At 39.0% G+C, this 20,699-nt stretch overlaps 1 protein-coding gene and 1 pseudogene across 2 annotated transcripts in view; one reads left to right on the top strand and one right to left on the bottom strand.

Moving 5' to 3' along the window:
* CSTPP1 (centriolar satellite-associated tubulin polyglutamylase complex regulator 1) overlaps positions 1–20,699 on the top strand; it is a 199,373-nt gene that overhangs the window by 100,296 nt on the left and 78,378 nt on the right. The window lies entirely within an intron of this gene.
* LOC136176117 (U6 spliceosomal RNA) lies at positions 19,239–19,308 on the bottom strand (annotated as a pseudogene).

Genomic DNA, 20,699 nt, shown 5'->3' with positions numbered 1-20,699 from the left:
AACATATATATTTTTTATGTCATTCAGTCTCTGAGATCAGTGCATAACTTTCTAGCCCAGAATGTAATCAAATGAGTTAAGGTTTAAGAATGTATCGCAATTATATGTGATTTTCTTCTTTCATTGCCTTAACAGATGGAGGAAAGTTTCTTTAAGTTCCTCTTTGCCTGTCTTCAAGAGAAAAAATTAAGTTATTCCATCTTTTATTTCAAATAAAAAAATCATGATTCTTATTACTGAGGGAAGTATGGTACTTGTGTTACTGCATATTTCATGCTCTGAAGGACATAAGCAGAATTTGCAAGCTCTTTGAGAATACAACTAAAGGTTTGTTTTTTTTTTAATTAGGCTAAAAAGTGAGACTTTACCATGGGATGTTATTAAACCCATTCTCTAAAGCAGATCTACCCCAAAACCAAATGGTTCCTCTGAGGCTTCTGAAATCTCTTGCTCTCATGATTCAGTTAAAAACAAAAGTAAATGACTAAATTAAAGTTTACACACTGTGAGTCAAAGTAAAACCACCTTAGGTTAAAGATGTCAGTTTAATAAAGCATACTCAAATTTGGTTGTTTTGGTGGGTTTTAAGCTGGAAGTGTATAAAAGCAAGTGTAAGTAGTGTTGAAAATTTAATCTTTTCCAGTTTTATTTTGCTTGGCATAACCTGCTCTTCCTTCCCACCGCTGCCACCTGACCCTAATTTAGAGCCCTAACTAACCACATCGGAGAGGCTGTCAAACAGACAGATCCCTTGATCCGGTCTCCAACCTACTGAATCACAGTCAGCAGGGGAGGGACCTGGGAATTTATTTTTTAACAAGCATTTCAGGTGATTCTTAAAATCACTCAAGTGTGCAAAGTATTGAATAATTTCTTAACTTTTTTTTTCTTTTGCTCCTTGGTCTACATCAGCAATTTTTAAACCGGGTTTCAGGTCAGGTCCACTAAGGGAGTTTTTAAAAACTGCCCAGGCCCCATCCCTGAGTGACTTAATCAGAATCTTATGATTTGGGACCTATGCTTTTTTTTTTTTTTTTTTGAAATATTTTAAGTAGAAGAAATTTTATTGCAGTACAGCACTTAGAGAAAATTGCAAAATAATAAATGTACAGCTTAATGGAGTTCTTAAAAACAAACATACTCATGTGATGTCCCTCTAGATAAAGACAGAGAACATTACCAGCACCCCAGCTGCCTCTCCCAGGTCCCCCTCATCATGAATCCCCTCCAAGGTCACCACTAGTCTAACATTTATCACCATAAACTAGATGTGTCTGATCTTGAACTTTATGTAGCTAGAATCATAGAACATAGAACACTCTTCAGGGTCTGGCTTATTTTGCTCAGCATCATACTTCTGATTTGTTGTTGGATTTAGCTACAGTTTGTTCTTTTTTCTTGTTGTACAGAATTCCATTTTATATATAAACCACAGTTTTTTTTATCCCTTCTGCAGTAGGTGGCATCTGGGTTGTTTTCAGTTTCAAGCTAGTACAAACAGTGTGGCTCTAAACATACTTTTATATGTCTCTTGGTACATAGATTTCTGTTAGGTATGTACTTAGGAGTGGAATTGCTGGGAATGTGTATGTTCAGCTTCAGTACGTATTCCCAGGTTTCCAAAATGATTGCACCATTTTCCACATTTTACTGTAGCTTGTGAGAGTTCCTGTTGCTCTGGAACTTTTAGTGGGGCCCATGCATTTTCAAAGCTCTGCAGGTGATCGTGATACACACTGAAGCTTGAGAACTACTGTGAGACCTTGTATAAATACAGCTCTCTAAAGCACAGCCCTGGAAATGTGAATCCCATTACATTACATCCAGACCAGATCTAACCTTTCCACCCACCACTTTCCTACTCACAGCTGACACTCACCACATACGGTCATTCACTTTCCCCCAAACACTCCTTATGCTTTTTCCCAGCACACCTTCGTTTTTTCTTTTCTATTTGTGCAGAACTTGTTTTGAAAGTCTGACACATTCCTGTGTATCTTCAAGCAAACCCAGCTCAAGTCATATATCTTCTAAAAGTCCTCATGATTCCCACCTCCTCCCCTCCCTGCAGGGCTTCCCTGGTGACTCAATGGTAAAGAATCCGCCTGCTGATGCAGGAGATGCAGGTTCGATCCCTGGGTCAAGAAGATCCCCTGGAGAAGGAAATGGCAACCCACTCCAGTATTCTTGTTGGAGAATCCCATGGACAGAGGAGCCTGGTGGGCTACAGTCCATGGGGTCGCAAAGAGTCAGATACAGCTTAGCAACTAAACAAAAAACCCCTCCTTGCCGTCACTTCTCCACCTGGGATCTCTTAGGACACTTGTTCTAGCATATTTACATTTAGTTATTAGCAAACATAAAATGTCTTTCCTAAGACATCACACGGGTTAGATTAAATCTATTTTTATGTCTTTCCTGCCTCTCACTCCAGCTCCTCAATTTGTAATGTCAAACTCCATATGAAACCCTCAAGAGAAGACTTTAAATTGGGTACAGCTGTGTAACCATGGTTACGTTACTTTTTCCAGGCCTTAGTTTTCTCATCTATAAAATGGAGCATATACCACTTCAACATTGTGAAAACTAAATGAGATAACGGACTAAAACCCTTATTAATCTTGGCACAGGATAACGGGTTCATCGATGCCCGCTGTCTGTGTCATGTGGTAAGAATCATTGTTAGTTTCCTTCTGGGTGGAGACAACATGGTTTATCTCTGAAGCTCCACTCGGTGCCTTTGCTGGTTGCGGGTGCCCGGTGCAGGCTGGGAGAATAAATTAATGAATGTCTGCTGGGTGGTTGGATGGGCCAGGCTTATTTATAGTCCCTTTCCAGTAAGCCCATCTTGGAAGAAGTCAAATTTCAATTTAACCATCAGAGATAGACAGAAAGTAGGATTTTTACTAAAAACTTTAAAAAACTGCATTAAAAAGGCCAAATCCCCAGTTTAACCATACAACAGCTGCTCTCCTGCTGCTGCCAGGAAATAGGGAAAACCCTCCAAGAGCTATTTGCTGTTTGTTTGTTCATCTTCTGATAAACATGCCGTGACTTGGGGAAAGCACACACTTTGCCTGCAGGCAAGCGTGGGTCTGGGAAGTTGCAAGTAGCAGCAATGAGGAAGAAATCCCCCACTCTGTGGGAGCGGTTCCTGCAGGGACTCAGCTAAAGGCATTTGCCGCTTTGCTGAGTTATTTACCAAGATGAAGGGACTGGGTGTGGCTGGCCTGCGAGTCCTCCTGGGAAGTCACTTTAAGAATCTCTTTAATTTCCTCACCCTTCATCTTTGTTCTCTGGCTTTGCTGCAAGGGTGCAGGCTGTCGCACCCACTTGGCTGTGGTTCCCAGCACACTGAATTCTTTGAAGCTGGCTGTTGCAGCCAAGGATTCCCTGCCCTGTTCTTTCCCCCTTGCCCTGATTTGAAAAACAGTTCGGGAAATTCTCATCTGGCCTGGAGACTGATGAGAAGAAACTCTGTGGGCTGTGTGCTCTTTTTCTAGATACACAGGACCAAGAAGGGTCTTTGGAGCTTTAAATTATCCTTTCTCAAAAACCCAGTGTTGATAGACTATATGTGAACAAGTTATACAAAGTAGGCTTTGCCATCACCACTATCATTTAAAGGTATTTTATTGCTAAGAGGCTGTATAAGTGAGACAGAAGTGATACCAGACAGCATTTATCACCGTCTATGTAGCTTGCAGGAGGAATATAAGAATATACTTAACTAATTGAAACCTCATGAAAGATGTGTAACAAACCATATGAAGATTAATGGGTAGTCCACGAAAATGTTTACCAGGTGTCTAATATCTTTTAAAATATGAACAAATAAATGACTTTAATCAACTTATAATCAAAATGGGTCTGATGACAAAAGAATTAGCAACTTGAAAAATATATAATTCCAATGTCCAAAACCTTATTTGTCATGTAAGTGGGCCAATAATTCCTTGAAAGTATGTTTCTGTTTTTACAATAAAATTAACTTCAGGAAGCAGCAATGGACAGGGAAGTAATACAATTTTAGGAAGACTCTGAAAATCTACATTTATTGTCTCAAGTGGCAGAACAGCAGAATGGTATAATACCATTTATATATATTTTATGTATGTATTTATATGCATACAAAAATGTTTGGAAAGAGGTTTACCAAAACGTTATTAGTGGTTTTCTTTCAGTGCTAGGATTTTACTTCTTTTTTTCCACACATTTTTATTTTGTTTGAGTTTTTATAAGAACTGTGTAGCATTTTTATACTCACAATAAAAATAAAGCTATTTGGGGGACTTCCCTGGCAGTCCAGCAGTTAAGACTCCACATTTCCACTGTAGGGGGCGCAGGTTGGAGCCGTGGTCAGGGAACTAGGATCCCGCCCGTCGCATGGTGCGGCCAAAACAAGCAAGCAACAGAAACAGTACCTAAAACATAATAAACCTTAGCTATCATCACTTAAAAAAATAAAGCTATTTTTGTTTTGCAAAATGATTTTGTTTGACCATCTGCCGTGGGCCCACAGAGGTACTTGGAGTCATGGGGATTAGAAAGGAAGGCTGTGGCCTAGTCACCAAGATGTCCACATTCTAGTTGGGAAGACTCCCAAGGGGCAGTGTGGTATAGAGTGTGATCAGGTGTCAGGATATGTGGTTCAAAGAAGTGCTGGAGGCTACCAGAAGAGGAGAGGTCATGTGGAAGTTTTCATTGGAAAGAGGAGGTTCGAGTTGGACCTTGAAAGATGGACGGAATTTGACCAGGAGGAGGGCAGGAGGACGTTTTAGGCAGCTTGAGCACTGAAGCAATAATAATATTTGAAAAGACAGCGGGAAGTCAGTTTATCTAGAGTAGTAAGCAAATATGATTTGAGGTAGAGAAATTTGCTTTCTTGACAAGTTTATTCTATATCTTTATTTTGATATGTTGCAAATTATCTTTTGGTGTACTTGAGCATTTTAGAAAAGCATATCTTAGGAAAATAAACACAATTATTCTCAATATTGACTCTAAAGTGACATAGAAACTAAGCCTGCTGTGAACATTTCATTGCTTCAGTGCATTGAGAATGAAAGCCTTCAGCACGTGTGCTCTCTAATGCTGTCATTTCAATCCATGTTTCAATTCAGTCAGTGGCTTTTTGTACAGGCTTTTAATTCGTGATTAATATGTTCCTACTTTCTTGTACTAAAAATCAAAAAGTAGAGTATGAAGTATGAGGGCCAAAACAAAAATAAAATTTTACTTTTAAAAAGAGATGTTAAATTACACTGCTGGTGGGAATGTAAATTGATACAGTCACTATGGAAGACAAGTACCGAGATTCCTTTAAAAACTAGGAATAAAACCACCATTTGATCCAGCAGTACCACTTCTAGATACATACCCTGAAGAAAGCAAAACTGAAAAAGACACATGTACTCCAGTGTTCATTGCAGCACTCTTTACAATAGCCAAGACATGGAAGCAACCTAGATGTCCATCGACAGATGAATGGATAAGGAAGCTGTGGTACATATACACAATGGAATACTGCTACTGCTGCTGCTGCTAAGTCACTTTAGTCGTGTCCGACTCTGTGCGACCCCATAGACGGCAGCCCACCAGGCTCCGCCGTCCCTGGGATTCTCCAGGCAAGAACACTGGAGGGGGTTGCCATTTCCTACTCCAATGTGTGAAAGTGAAAAGTGAAAGTGAAGTCGCTCAGTCGTGTCCGACTCTCAGCGACCCCATGGACCGCAGCCTACCAGGCTCCTCCATCCATGGGATTTTCCAGGCAAGAGTACTGGAGTGGGGTGCCATTGCCTTCTCTGAATGGAATACTACTCAGCCATAAAAAGGAGCACATTTGAGTCAGTTCTAATGAGGTGGATGAAACTAGAGCCTACTATCCAGAGTGAAGTAAGTCTGAAAGAGAAAAACAAGTACTATATTTTAATGCATACATATGGAATCTAGAAGGATGGTACTGATGAACCTGTTCGCAGAGCAGCAGTGGAGACACAGACATAGAGAACAGACTATGGACAAGGGTTGGAGAAGAGAGAGGGTGAGATGAATGGAGAGAGCAGCATGCATGCATATACACTAGTATATGTAAATAGATAGCCAATGGGGATTTTCTGTGTGACTCAGTGGACTCAAATGGGGCTCTGTCATCACCTAGAGAGGTGGGAGTGGGCAGGAGGTAGGAGGAAGGTTCGAGAGGGAGGGAGTATACACCTCTGGTTAATTCATTTTGATGTATGACAGAAATCAAACCAATATTGTAAAGCAATCATCAATCAAAAATAAATATTAAAATAAATAAATAATAAAAAAGACATTAAGGGACTTTTCCTGGTGGTTCAGTGGATAGGAATCCATCTGCCAATGCAGGGGATACAGGTTCGATCCTGGTCCAGGAAAATTCCACATGCCCTGGAGCAACTAAGCCCGAACACCACAACTACTGAGCCCACGGTCTAGAACTCCCAGGCTGCAACTACTGAAGCCCACGTGCCCTAGGGCCTGTGCAGCGCAACAAGAAAAGCCACCACACTGGGCAGCCCGCACACCACAGTGAGAAGTAGCCCCCACTCATCACAACTAGAGAAAACCCGTACAACAGTGAAGACCCAGCGCAACCAAAAATAAAATTAAATGAAAATAAGAGTAAGACTTCCCTTAAAAAAAAAAGACATTAAGATTGAGGCTTTTTAAACAATGGAGTTAGGATTAGCTTTTACTGGTTACTTGGTTAGCATGATTACTTTAAATATGTAGTATACACTCTAAATATTGTGGCCATGTAAACTATACTTACCATGCAAATGAGCCTTTCAGAGAACCATATGTTTGAAATTTTAAATGCAAAATGTCAACTGTAAAGCTTTCCTTTTTGAATTCATGTATTGTTAAGTACTTTCAATGTTCAAAGCACTGTGCTAGGTGATGAAAGGTATGCAGAAAACTCACATTCATCTATTCATTCATTCAACAAGAGTAGATGAGTGTGACCTCTGTGCTAGGTATTATTCTAGGTGTTGGAACTAAAATGATATGGAGGAAATAGTTCTACTTTTAAGAAGCTTATTGTCTAGTTGGAGAGAAAATTGACATGTAATAAACAGTTATAGACCATTGGTAGACAGTGTCAGGTCAAATACACATATTTATTTGCACTCTGTATAGAACACCCTGATTTTATAATAAAAGGGGAGAAGAGATATAAAGCCAAAAGAGAAGAAGAGATGATGTGATTGTTGTTGTTGTTCAGCCACTAAGTCATGTCCAACTCTTTTCAACACCATGGACTGCAGCAAGACAGGCTTCTGTGTCCTTCACTCTCTCCCGGAGTTTACTCAAACTCATGTCCATTGAGTTGGTGATGCTGTTCAGCCATCTCATCCTCTGTTGCCCCCTTCTTCTCCTGCCCTTACTCTCTCCCAGCATCAGTGTCTTTTCCAGTGAATCAGCTCTTCTCATCAAGTGGCCAAAGTATTGGAGCTTCAGCTTCAGCATCAGTCCTTCTAATGACTATTCAGGGCTGATTTCCCTTAGGATTGACTGGTTTGATCTCCTTTCAGTCCACATGATAGATGTGAACTAAATTTTACACCTATCTGCAGGAATCCCATGGACGGAGGAGCCTGGTAGGCTGCAGTCCATGGGGTTGCGAAGAATCGGACATGGCTGAGCGACTTCACTTTCACTTTTCACTTTCACACATTGGAGAAGGAAATGGCAACCCACTCCAGTGTTCTTACCTGGAGAATCCCAGAGACGGCAGAGCCTGGTGGGCTGCCATCTATGGTGTAGGAGAGCTGAAAACAGGATTTGGTGCAAGTCCTTACAAGGAGCTGTTAGATCCTCAGAACCTCTTCTCCACATAAAGCATCAAGGTCAAGTACTTCTTTCTCCATCCAGTAGAAGGTTAGAGCAACCAAACCGAAGGAAGTCTCAATTTAAGAATACCAGGTTCAGAGCAGAGGTGAGATAGCCTCGTGAAAACAAGGAAATAAACCAGTGTCTACAAGCTGTGTGTTGATACCTCATCCCCACTTCCCTTGCTTAGTCCTCAGAATGCTGGCTGCCAAATGGATACTCCCCAAGCTTGAGTCTGGAATATTACCTGGGGAAACTAAAGCAGCCCCTGAAAAAGTCCCACGAATGACATTTAGGAGTTCGACTGTGAAATGTTGGGCCTCAGCCTATTCATTCTACAGTGGGGCTCAGTGTCAACAAGCTCCATCCATTCAGAAAATCAGCCTTCTGACATCTTACTCTAAATGTGGAAGACGTCTCTAACATGAAAGCCAGAAACCAAGGGTGGACAAGGGGGAACTCAGAAGAAGCAGCAACAATACAAGGGTCAGAAGAAAACTTTCAGAAGGCTCTCTTTAATATCATCAGGGAAAGCAGAGAAGATATTGGATCCATTAAATAGGACCAGCCTGCCATATGTGGCAGGCTATATATATGTATATATATATACACATACACATACATATGGAGAAGGAAATGGCAACCCACTCCAGTGTTCTTGCCTGGAGAATCCCAATGACAGAGGAGCCTGACAGGCTACAGTCCAGGGATGGCAAAAGTTGGACACGCCTTAGCGACTAAACCACCACCACCGCCACCATCACACATACATATAAACATAAACACACACACATATATGTATTTTCTTCAAACAACAAGAAGGAATTCTTGGAAATTAAAAATGCAGTAGCACAAATTAGTATATATGATAGCATTAATTAAACATTCAGTGGAAAGGCTGAAGATAAAGTTAAGGAAATGGCCCAGAAGAGGCAAAGAAATAGAAAATAAGAGAAAATTACAAGGAATTAGAGGCCTACTCCAGAAATGTAACATCTGAAAAATTGAACTTCCAGAGAAAAAGAATTAGAATGCCAATGGGCTTCTCAACAACAATGCTGGAAGTTGAAAATCAGTAGAGCAACAGAGCAATGCTTTCAGAATGCTAAGGGAAGATTATCAAGTCAAATTATTAATCAACTATGAGAACAGAATATAGATTTTTAGATAGGCAAGGGCTTATAAATTTTAACTCCCATGCAACTTTTCTCATGAAGCTACTGGAGGATGTGTTTCACCCAAAAATGAGAATAAATCTAAAAAGGTGGAGTTATAGGGTCTGGAAAAAGCTATCCAACACAGGAAAGAAGTAACGGGAACTCTCAGGATGAAGTCGATAGCAAACAGCTCAGATTGCAGTGTCAGAAATCTCCAGGAGGAATGCCTACAAGAAAACATTAAAAATAGAACTGATGAAACTGTTGTGTTAGATTACATTCGGTTGGAGAATTAGAGATGAATACTTCGGTCAAAGAAATAGTAATTAATACTTACAAACTCCAAGCAAACCAAGAACGATGTAACTCCAAAAGAAACAAAATGTTGTATAAAAAAAGAATATGTAATAATAGCACAGCTTGTGGCTTGGCTGTGAATAATATTTATGTAGTATAAAAATATAAATACTGAATATTTTAAACTAGAATTGTCACTATTGGTTCAGTTCAGTCACTCAGTCGTGTCCGACTTTTTGCAACCCCATGGACTGCAGCACGCCAGGCCTCCCTGTCAATCACCAACTCCCAGAGCTTGCTCAAACTCATGTCCATTGAGTCTGTGATGCCATCCAACCATCTCATCCTCTGTCGTCCCCTTCTCCTCCTGCCCTCAATGTTTCCCAGCATCAGAGTCTTTTCCAGTGAGTCAAGTCTTTGCATCAGGTGGCCAGAGTATTGGAGTTTCAGCTTCAGGATTAGTCCTTCCAATGAGTATTCAGGACTGATTTCCTTTAGGATGGACTGGTTGAATCTCCTTGCAGTCCAAGGGACTCTCAAGAGTCTTCTCATTAATATATTAGAAAGATGAAAGGATGGAAATGTGTGTGGGTGGTTAAAAAAGATAATCTATCATCTTCAACTAAGAGTCCAAAGATAATATCTAAGATTTAAAGCTCAAGAAATAGCAGCATAAGCATATTATTAAGAAATGAAAAGTGGAGAACAGAAGACTCATTGAGTTTAAGTGGAATTGGTTACAAGAGTTACTACTGTAGTTTGGTTTGGAATCAATTGAGTTTGAAAAGCCAGTGAACCTTTCAAATGAACTTGTCCAGCAGGGATTCAAGACTGATGAAGAGATTAGAAGTGGGAATATAATCAGAATTTAAAACATGTGAATGGATGAGATCACTGAGGAATGAAAGTGTAGGGAGCGAGAAAGGTAAGGACTCTGGGGAATGCATAACTTTAAAGGGTGAGAGAAGGAAAAAGAATCAGGGAAGAAGCAGAATGTAGGAAGAAAAATAGCATACAATACCACTGTATAAGCTAAAGGAGGAGAGTTTCAATTATTGGAGGGACAACAGTATCAGTTGTCACAGGTGAAGAACTAAGAAAAATGTCCTTTGAATCTATGGTGATTGGGAGCTCATCCATAACTTTCAAGACAACAGTTTTGATGTGATAGAAGGGACATTGAAGGGGTTACTGAGTGAATGAATGAGTAGTCAGAAAGAGGAGATAATGAATATAGCACACTCTTCTGAGAAATTTGGCTTTGAAAAGCAAAAGGAGAAGAAAGTAGCTTTAGTAAGTAAACTATGAAAGATTTTTAAATTAAAGGAACGCTCAAACATGTGGGTAGATAGCAAAGAGTTAATGGAGAAGGTAAGATGAAAGATGCAAGCATAAGGCAGATAATGGGCAGAGCAGGGTCCCAGATGGAGAGTAAGAGAGAGAGGGAAGGAAGAGGTGAGGATAAGTGAAGACACAGGGAAATTTAAGGTATGGAGGAAGGAAATTGAAGGATTAAATTAGATGGCTTCAATCTCCTCAATAAAGTAGGTTGTCTGCTTAGAGTGAAGGGGTGGGGGCAAAGGGTTAGTTTAGAAATTTGAGAATGGAAAATGTCTGGGGCAGCTGCTGTAAGGAATGCAATACAAAGTTCAAAGGAGATGACTGGAAGGATTACCCAGTAGTCATGAGCATCCAGTCGAGGCTGGATTGTATGAATTTGTAATAAAGCCAATCAGTATGGTTTCTGGACTTCCTCCAAGAACACTGTATCTCCAAAAATTGTATGGGTTATCATCTTGGCTAGGGAAGGGCTTCCTATGAGTGTCTTAGGAGACATCCCAGGGTTCAAAAACTTCAGAAAAATCCTTGCTCAAGAAGAGTTACTGCTCAGGAGTACCAACAAGCAGGTTTGCTTGTGGGCTATGCAGAGGTCTTGTGGGGAGAATCATGGGCAACAAAAAGCAAGATATTCAAGAGACTTAAGAGAAACAGACCAGCTTGGACTCGAAAAGATCTATAGCTGCATGGATATCTAGACACAGATCTGAGGGTGGGAGCATGTTGGAGAACATCTGGAGTCAGATGAAAGAAGAAAGTGACATCATGTGAGATTATACTGTAGGCTACCTAGCCAGGTGGAAGAACTAGATAAAGCATTCTTGATGCATATCATAAAACTGGCCTGAGTCAGGAGAGCACGGCGACAGGGATTTCAAACATCAAGACATAAGTTCCAAGCCACATTCAGCCAATAAGCAATGCACTTGATTAATTCTTTTTATTTCCTGTTTACGTTTTTCTGAGCATTAAAGAAACACTTGCCTATTATAGAAATATAGTAGTACAACAAAGTATAATGAAGCAGAAAAATGATTAGTTATAAATCCACTACTGATACCACTCACCATTAATATATTTGCTAATTATTTCTAGTTTTGTTGGTTGTTTTTTTTTTGCTTAAACAATAGAATTTTATTTTCTCACAATCTGAAGACTCGGAGTCCAAATCAGGGTGTCAGCAGCTTTGATTGCTCCTAAGGCCTCTCTCCTTGGTCTAATATTTTTTATACATTGTTTTTACATAGTAGAGGTTATGCTGAATAATATTTGTATACCTAGTCAGTTTTTTTTAATATAGAAGCTTTTCCTCGTGTCTGTTTCTCATATATCTCATATCTTCATGAAGATCTGAATTTTTTTTAATTTTAAATCTTTGATTTGCCTTCATATTATGTCCCCCTCTCAAAAGGAAGAAATATGAGGTAGGAGTTCTAGCTGTAATTACAAAAACAAGTTCACTATTTCCTGTTTGCTATTGTCATTTCTGGGGCTTCTCTGGTGGCTCAGTGGTAAAGAACCTACCTCTCAGTGCAGGTGGCGTGGGTTGGATCCCTGGTCCAGGAAGACCCCCGGGAGAAGGAAACGGGAACCCACTCCAGTATTCCTGCCTGGGAAATCCCATGGACAGAGGAGCCTGCTGGACTACAGCCCATGGGGTCGCGAAAGAGTTGGACGTGACTTAGCGAATAAAAAACAACAACAACAAATCATTATTTACATTTTTCTAAAGATACTAGTCAATACTATTAAGCAGGACATAAAAAGGAATGAATTTGAGCCAGTTCTAGTGAGGTGGATGAAACTAGAGCCTGTTATACAGAGTGAAGTTAAGTCAGAAAGAGAAAAACAATACCATATATTAATGCATATACATGGAATCTAGAAAAATGGTACTGATGAACCTATTTGTAGGGCAGCAATAGAAATGCAGACATAGAGAGCAGACTTGTGGACGCAGCAGGGGAAAGGAGAGGGTGGGATGGATTGAGAGAGTGGCACTGAAACATATGTATTACCATGTATGTAAAATAGATTGTTGTTGTTCAGCCACCAAGTTGGTCCAACTCTTTGTGACCCCATGGGCTGCAGCATGCCAGGCTTCCCAGTCCTTCACTATTTCCCAGAGCTTGCTCAAACTCATGTCCATCGAGTCGGTGATGCCATCCAGCCATCTCATCCTCTGTTGCCCCTTCTTCTCTTGCCCTCAATCTTTCCCAGCAGCAGAGTCTTTTCCAATGAATTGGCTCTTCACATCTGGTGGCCAAATTATTGAAGCTTCAGTTTCAGCATCAGTCCTTCCAATGAATATTCAGGGTTGATTTCCTTTAGGATTGACTCGTTGGATCTCCTTGCAGTCCAAGGGACTCTCGAGTCCTCCAGCACCACAATTCGAAAGTGTCAATTCTTCCATAGCCAGTGGGAATTTGCTGCATCTTGCAGGAAGCTTAGCCCAGTGCTCCTTGACAACCTAGAGGGGTGGGATGGGGTGGGAGAGCATTTCAACAGGGTGGTGACATTTGTATACCTATGGCTGATTCATGTTGATACATGGCAGAAAGCTACAGCATCGTAAAGCAATTATCCTCCAATTAGCGCTTGCTTCGGCAGCACATATACTAAGGCAATTATCCTCCAATTAAAAATAAATTTTTTAAAAAGGAAAAAAGATAACAGCCCTCTAAGAAAAACTGTATCTTTAGAAGAAGAAGTGATACATTTCCATTGTTCAATTATAAACAGGAATCTTGTGTCACTAAGTTTAAGAGGATATAGAAAAATTTACTTTCTGTTAAAAAAAAAAGTACTATTAGGCAGGAGAAGGAAATAAAAGACAATGAAAATTTTAAAGAAGGAAAAATTGCATTATTTGCAGGCAATACAGTTGCTTACTTGGAAAGCCAAAGACAACCAAACTGAAATCTATTATAAACATTATGAAGGGGACTTCCCTGGTGATCCAGTGGTTTAGAATCTGCCTTCCGTCACAGAGGACACAGGTTTAATCATTGGTCAGGGAACTAAGATACCACATGTCCTGGGGCAGCTAAACCCAAGCACCACAACTTCTGAACCCACATACTACAGTGAAGATCCTATGTGCCCCAACTAAGATCTGATGCAGCCAAATAAATAAACAAGAAAAATTTATGAAGATTCAGCAAGGTGGCTGGACAAAATATACTAAAACCAAACATTTATTTTAAAAATAATAGCCTTTATATAATCAAACAAGAAGAAAAGTCCCTTCCTATAGCAAATGAAGATAAAATACCTAGGAATAAACCAACAAGAATATGCAAGAACTGTATGAAGGAAGCCTTAAAACCCCACTGAAGAACTCAAAAGAAAGCTTGGGCATATGGAAAGGCATACTGTGTTCTTAGAAAGAAAGCCCTAACCATCATAAAGCTGTCAGTTCTCCCTAATTTAATTTATAATTACCATAATCTCAGAAGAATATCAAGAGGATTTAATTTTGTTTGCTTATATTTTGTGAGACATGCTGATTGTAAAGCTTATACAGGAAAACTAAATAGGCTAGAATAACCAGGAATATCCTGAGAAAGAAAAAAGAGTAGTAGCTCCTTCCAGATATTAGAAACTATTCTAAGGCTATAATAATTCCACTAATAATAACTAAGGCAAAACACTGTGTGCCAGATTTAAGCACTTTTGAGATAATTCATTTAATCCTCACAACAGCCCAAGGAGATTAACTTGCTCAAGTTCACAGAGTTAATGAGTGGCAGAGGTTGAATTTAAACTCGGGGTACTCTGGCTCCAGTGTACATGCTCTTCATAACTATGCCACACAGACATTCATTACTAGAACATGAATAGGTAAGTGACTAATCAGTGAACCCGAATGAGAAGTCTAGAAATTGACCCAAATGTGAAATGGAGTTAACCTGTGTTGGAGGAGGGAGGACATTTAAAATCAATGAGCATAATTGGTAGCCACCTTTTAAAAAATGAAGTTGGATTCCTTCCTTACGCCTTTCATGAAAATAAATTTCAGATGGATCAAAAATTTCAGTGTTAAAAAAATGAAGCCATGGGGCTTCCCTGGTGGCTCAGTGGTAAAGGATCTGCCTGCCAATGCATGAGACATGGGTTCGATCCCTGATCTGGGAAGACCCCATGTACCTCAGAGCAATTAGGCCCATGCATTACTATTAAGCCTGTGCCCTAGAGCCTGGGACCCGCAACTACTGAAACCCATGCGCCTAGAGCCTGTGATCTGCAACAAGGGAAGCCACCCTGATCAGAAGCCAGCGCACCGCAACGAGAGAGGAGCCCCTGCTCACCACAACCAGCAGCAATGAAGACCCAGCACAGCCAAAAGTAAATAAGTACATTTAAAATTTCTTTAAAGTTAAAAGGAATGTAACTCTTTTTTTAAAAAAGATGAATCTATAAACATGCTCAAAGAAACCACAGGAAAATACTTTTATACTTTAATAGAAGGAAAAGCCTTTTTTAATATGACTGACCAAAAAAAAAATCAAAGGCCATAAAAGATTGGTATATTTCATTAGATTAAAAAGATGGAAAATCTGCTTGACAAAAAAATTCTGTAGATAAAAGATTAACAACAAACAAGGAGAAGTATTTGTAACATATCACAAGTGAAGGGCTGATTTCCTGACGTACAGATTTCCTAAAATTCAGTAGTGAAAGCTCTAAAAATCCAGTAGAATATTGTATGAAGAAAACAAAATTCACAGCAAAGAATGGTATAAGTGATTCTTTAAAAAAAATATTTAATAACAACTCGATTGAAATATAACTCACACGTCACACAATTGTCTTATTTAAAGCATGCCATTCAATGGTGTTTAGTATATTCACAGAGTTGTGCAACAATTACCACAATCAGTTTTAGAGCATTTTCATCACCCACTCACCCTCAAAAGAAAGCATACTCAGAAGTAACTCTAATTACTAATTACCCCTGCTCTTTTCCACCAGTCACCGACCTACTTCCAGCCCTAGGCAACCACCAGTCTCCTGTCTGTCTCTCTGGACTTGCCTGTTCTGGCGTTTCGTATAGAAGGACCCGTACAGTACGGGAGCTTCTGTGTCTGGTTTCTTTCACTCAGCATGGTATTTTCAGGGTTCATCCATGTTGTTTCGCTTATCATATCCATACTTTAGTTCTTTTTTATGGCCAAATAGTATTTCATTGTATGGGTATACAACTGATATTTATCTACTCATCCAGTGACAGACATTTGGGTCATTGTATCTATGTTTGTGTAGAAGTTTTTGTGTGAACCTGGGCTTCCCGGGTGGCGCTAGTGGTAAAGAACCCTCCTGCCAATGCAGGAGACGTAAGAGAGGTGGGTTCAGTCCCTGGGTCAGGAAAATCCCCTGGAGGAGGGCATGGCAACCCACTCCAGTATTCTTGCGTGGAGAATCCCATGCACAGAAGAGCCTGGCAGGCTACAGTCCATAGGGTCACAAAGAGTTGGACCCATCTGAAGTGACTAAGCACGCACACACACACTTAGATGTGTACCTAGTGGTGGGATGCTGGATCACATGATAGTTCTACGTTTAACGTTTAAGGAACTGTTTGCCTACCTGTGCGTGCATGCTCAGCCCCTTCAGTCGTGTCCAACTCCTTGCAACTCTATGGACTGCAGCCCTCTAGGCTCCTCTGTCCATGGGATTCTCCAGGCAAGAACACTGGAGTGGGTTGCCATGCCTTCCTCCAGGGGGTCTTCCCAACCCGGGGATCAAACCCATGTCTCTTGTGGCTCCTGCATTGCAGGTGAATTCTTTACTGCTTAGCCACCTGGAAAGACTGCCTGCCTACTAAAGTGGCTGTACCATTTTACATTCCCACCAGTAATGCATGAGAGTTACCATTTCTCCACATTCTTGCCAGCACTTGTCTTTTTTTTTTTTAAATATAGTTGATGTACTGTATTATGTTAGTTTCTGGTATACTACATAGTGATTTGATATTTGCATCCATTATGAAGTAATCATCATAAGTCTGATATCCATTTGGCCCCATGCAAAGTTATTATGCTATTACTGACCATATTCCTTGTACTGTATGTTACATCCTTGTGGCTTATTTATTTTATAACTGAAAGTTTGTACCTCTTAATCCACTTCACCTCTTTTGTCCCCCCACTCATTTGTTCTCTGTGTCTGTGAGATTATTTTCATTTTGTTTGTTTGTTTTGTTTTTTAGATTCCAAGTATAAGTGAGATCACATAGTACTTGTCTTTCTCCGTCTAATTTATTTCACTTAGTGTGAAACCCTCTAGATTCATCAGTGTTGTTTCAGATGGCAAGATTTCTTTTTTGTGGCTGACTAATATTGCATTACATATATGTATACCACATCTTCTTTATCCATTCATCTGTCAATGGACACAGGTTGCCTCCATATCTTGTCTATTGTAAATAATACTGCAGCAAACACATACATTGGTGTGCAGATATGTTTTTGAAATAGTGTTTTTGTTTTTTTTGGGTAAATATCTAGAAGTGAAACTGATGAATCATATGTTAGTACTGTTTTTAATTTTTTAAGGAACCTCCATACTGTTTTTCATAGTGACTGCACCAATATACAATTGCACCAGAAGTATACAAGTGTTCCCTTTTTTCCACATCTTTGTTGTCTTTGTTGTCTTTTTTGATGATAGCCATCCTGAGAGGTGTGAGGTGATATCTCGTGTGGTTTTTATTTAAATTTCTCTGATGATTAGTGATGTTGCATGTTTTCATCTGTCTGTTGGCCACCTATGTCTTCTTTGGAAAAATGTCTGAGTCTTCTGCCCCTTTTAAATTGGATTATTTGGTGTTTTGCTATTGAGTTGAGTTCCCCATATATATTCAATATTAACCCCTTATCAGATACATGACTTACAGATATTTTCTCCCATTCTGTAGGTTTCCTTTTCTTTCTTCTTCTTTTTTTTTTTGGCCATGCTTTGTGGCATGCAGGATCTTAATTCCACAATCAGGGATCAAACTTGTGCCCCCTACAGTGGAAGCATGGAGTTCTAATCACTAGGCTAACAGGGAATTCTGCTTTTTCATTTTATTTTGTTTCTTTTGCTGTGCAACAACTTTTTAGTCTGATATCTCTCTTGTTTATTTTTGCTTTTGTTGCATATGCTTTTGGTGTCATATATTCAGAAAAATTGGTGCCAAGATCAATATCAAGGATGTTTTCCCTTATGCTTTCTTCTAGGAGAAGAAGAAAGTTTTAGGTCTTATATTAGCCTTTAAACCATTTTTTGTGTGTGGTGTAAAATAGAGGTCTAATTTAGTTATTTTGCATGTGAGTGTCCAATTTTCCCAGCACCATTTATTGAAGAGACTATTCTTTCTTAGCTATCTTGCCAAATGTTAGTTGACTGTACATATGGGCTTATTTCTGGGTTCTCGAGTTTGTTCCATTGTTCTATGTGTCTGTTTTTATACCAGTACCATACTGTTTTGATTACTTTAGCTTCATAGTATTGTTTGAAGTCAAGACGTGTCATGCCTCCTACTTTATTCTTCCTTCTCAGAATTGCTTTAGTTCTTCAGGGTCTTTTGTGGTTTCATATGAATTTTAAGGTTTTATTTCTGTTTCTGTGAAAAATGCCATTGGAATTTTGATAGGGATTACGTTGAATCTATATATGGCTTCCGGTAGTATGAGCATTTTAACATTATTGATTCTTGCAGTTGGTGAACATGAATATCTTTGCGTTTGTTTGTGTCTTCAGTTTCTTTGATCAGACTCTTGTAGCTTTCGATGTACATATCTTTCACTTCCTTGAATGAATTTATTCCTAAGTATTTTATTGTTTTGGATGCTATTGTGAATGGGATTGTTTTCTTACTTTCTTTTTCAGGTAGTTTGTTGTTAGTGTATTAAAATGCAACTGATTTTTGTATGTTGGTTTTGTGTCCTGTAACTTTACTGGATTTGATTTATTAATTCTAACAGTTTAGGGATTAGATTGGAGTTTTTAAGATTTTCTATATATAAGATTGTATCATCTACAAACAGAGACAGTTCTACTTCCTCCTCTCTCATATGGATGCTTTTTATTTCTTTTTCTTGCCCAATTGCTCTGGTTAAAAATTGCAGTACTATGTTGAACAGGGATGATGAGAATAGGCACCCTTGTCTTGTTCCTGATCTTCAGAGGGAGAGCTTTCAACCTTTCACCACTGAATATGGTATAAGCAGTGGAGTCGTCATATACAGCCTTTATTTTGTTGAGGTACTTTCCTTCTATATCCAATTTGTTCAGAGTTTTTAATCATGAAAGGAAGATGAATTTTGTGGATATATGTTTTTATTTCTCTTGGATAAATATCTAAGGGTAAAATCACTGACAAACTGTTTTCCAAATTGGTTGTACTGTTTTACACTCCTATCAGCAATGTCTGAAAATTTCAGTTGTTACACATCCTTGCTAATATTTGGTGTTGTCAATCTTTTTTCCCCCAACTTTGAGATATAATTGACATGTAACATTCTGTAGGTCTAACGTGTACTATACAATGATTTGATATATGTATATATTGTGAAATGATTACCACAATACAGTCATTTTTAAAATATGGGATGTTTCACAAACGTGAATGTCATCCTTGCACAGGGACCATGCTAATCTCTCTGTGTGCGCTCTGTCGCTCAGTCATGTCCAACCTTTTGTGACCCTAGGGATGTTGCCCGCCAGGCTCCTCTGTCCATGGGATTCTCCAGGCAAGAATGGAGTGGGTTGCCATTTCCTACTCCAGGGGATCTTCCCGACTCAAGGATCAAACCCATGTCTCTTGTGTCTCCTGCATCAGCAGGTGGGAAGCTCCAGTTGGCTCAGTGTTGTAAAGAATCTCTGTATTGTGCCAGTTTTAATATACGTTCTTCTGAAGCAAGCAGACGTTTTTTTAGCTTCTTATTTTATATTGGAGTATAGTCAATTAGCAGTGCTGTGATAGATTCAGGTAGACAGTAGAGGACTCAGCCATGTATATACATGTATCCATTCTCCCCCAAACTCCCCTCGAATTCAGGCAAGCGGAATCTTTAATTTCAGCCTTTCTAACAGGTCTGAAGTAGCCTTTCTACTCTCTCATTGTGATTTTGATTTGTGTTTTCCTGATGACTAATGATGTTGAACACTTTTTTATTGTTTATTGGCCATTTCCTCTGTGAAATGCCTCTTCACATCTTTTGCCTATTTTTTAGTGGGTTGTTTATTATAATCATTAAAACAGTTCTTTATATATTCTGGTTGCCAGTCATATTGTAAATCTCTCTCACTCTTTGGCTTATTTGTTTCCTTAATGGAGTCTTTTATAGAGCAGAAGTTTGAAGTCTATTTTATGAATTTTTTCTTTTATGGGTAGACCTTTTGGGTCCACTCTAAAAAAATCTTTGCCTTAAATACGTTTATAAGACTATTACTCTACATTTTCTTCTAAAAGCTTTAGAAGTTTACTTTTACATTTAGATATATAATCCATCTTGAATTAATTTTTGTGTGTGGTTTGAAGTTGATATCAGGATTTTTTGTTTTGTTTTTTTCCATATGGATAGCTGGTTGTTTATTTCAGCACCACTCTTTGAAAGACTTTACCTTTCCCACTTAATTTTTTTGGTTCGTTTATAAAAGAAATCAGTTGATTATATAAGTGTGGGTGTATTTCTGGATTCTCTATTTTGTTCCATTGATCTACTTGTTGAACTTTAGTCTTGATTACAACAGAAAGGTACTGTATGTACCTTCTTTAATGTCTCTCAGCAATACTTTATAGTGTTTAATATACAGATCTTACATATTTTACTAAATCAATTTATATATTTCAAGTTTTGTGCTACTATTTTAAGTAGCATTATTTTTAAACTCTATTTTCTTTACAACTTTTCATTGCAAGAACTTAGAAATATAATTGCTTTTTGGATATTTCTCTTATCTCTTGAGACTTTGCTAAATTCACTTATTAGTTCCATAGCTTTTTTGTAGATTCCTTAGAATCTTCTACATACAAAATCATGTCATATGCCAATTAGA

This window comes from Muntiacus reevesi, chromosome 9 (assembly GCF_963930625.1).
Source record: "Muntiacus reevesi chromosome 9, mMunRee1.1, whole genome shotgun sequence".
Lineage (NCBI taxonomy): Eukaryota > Metazoa > Chordata > Mammalia > Artiodactyla > Cervidae > Muntiacus > Muntiacus reevesi.
This window is presented reverse-complemented; position numbering and strand designations above follow the sequence as displayed.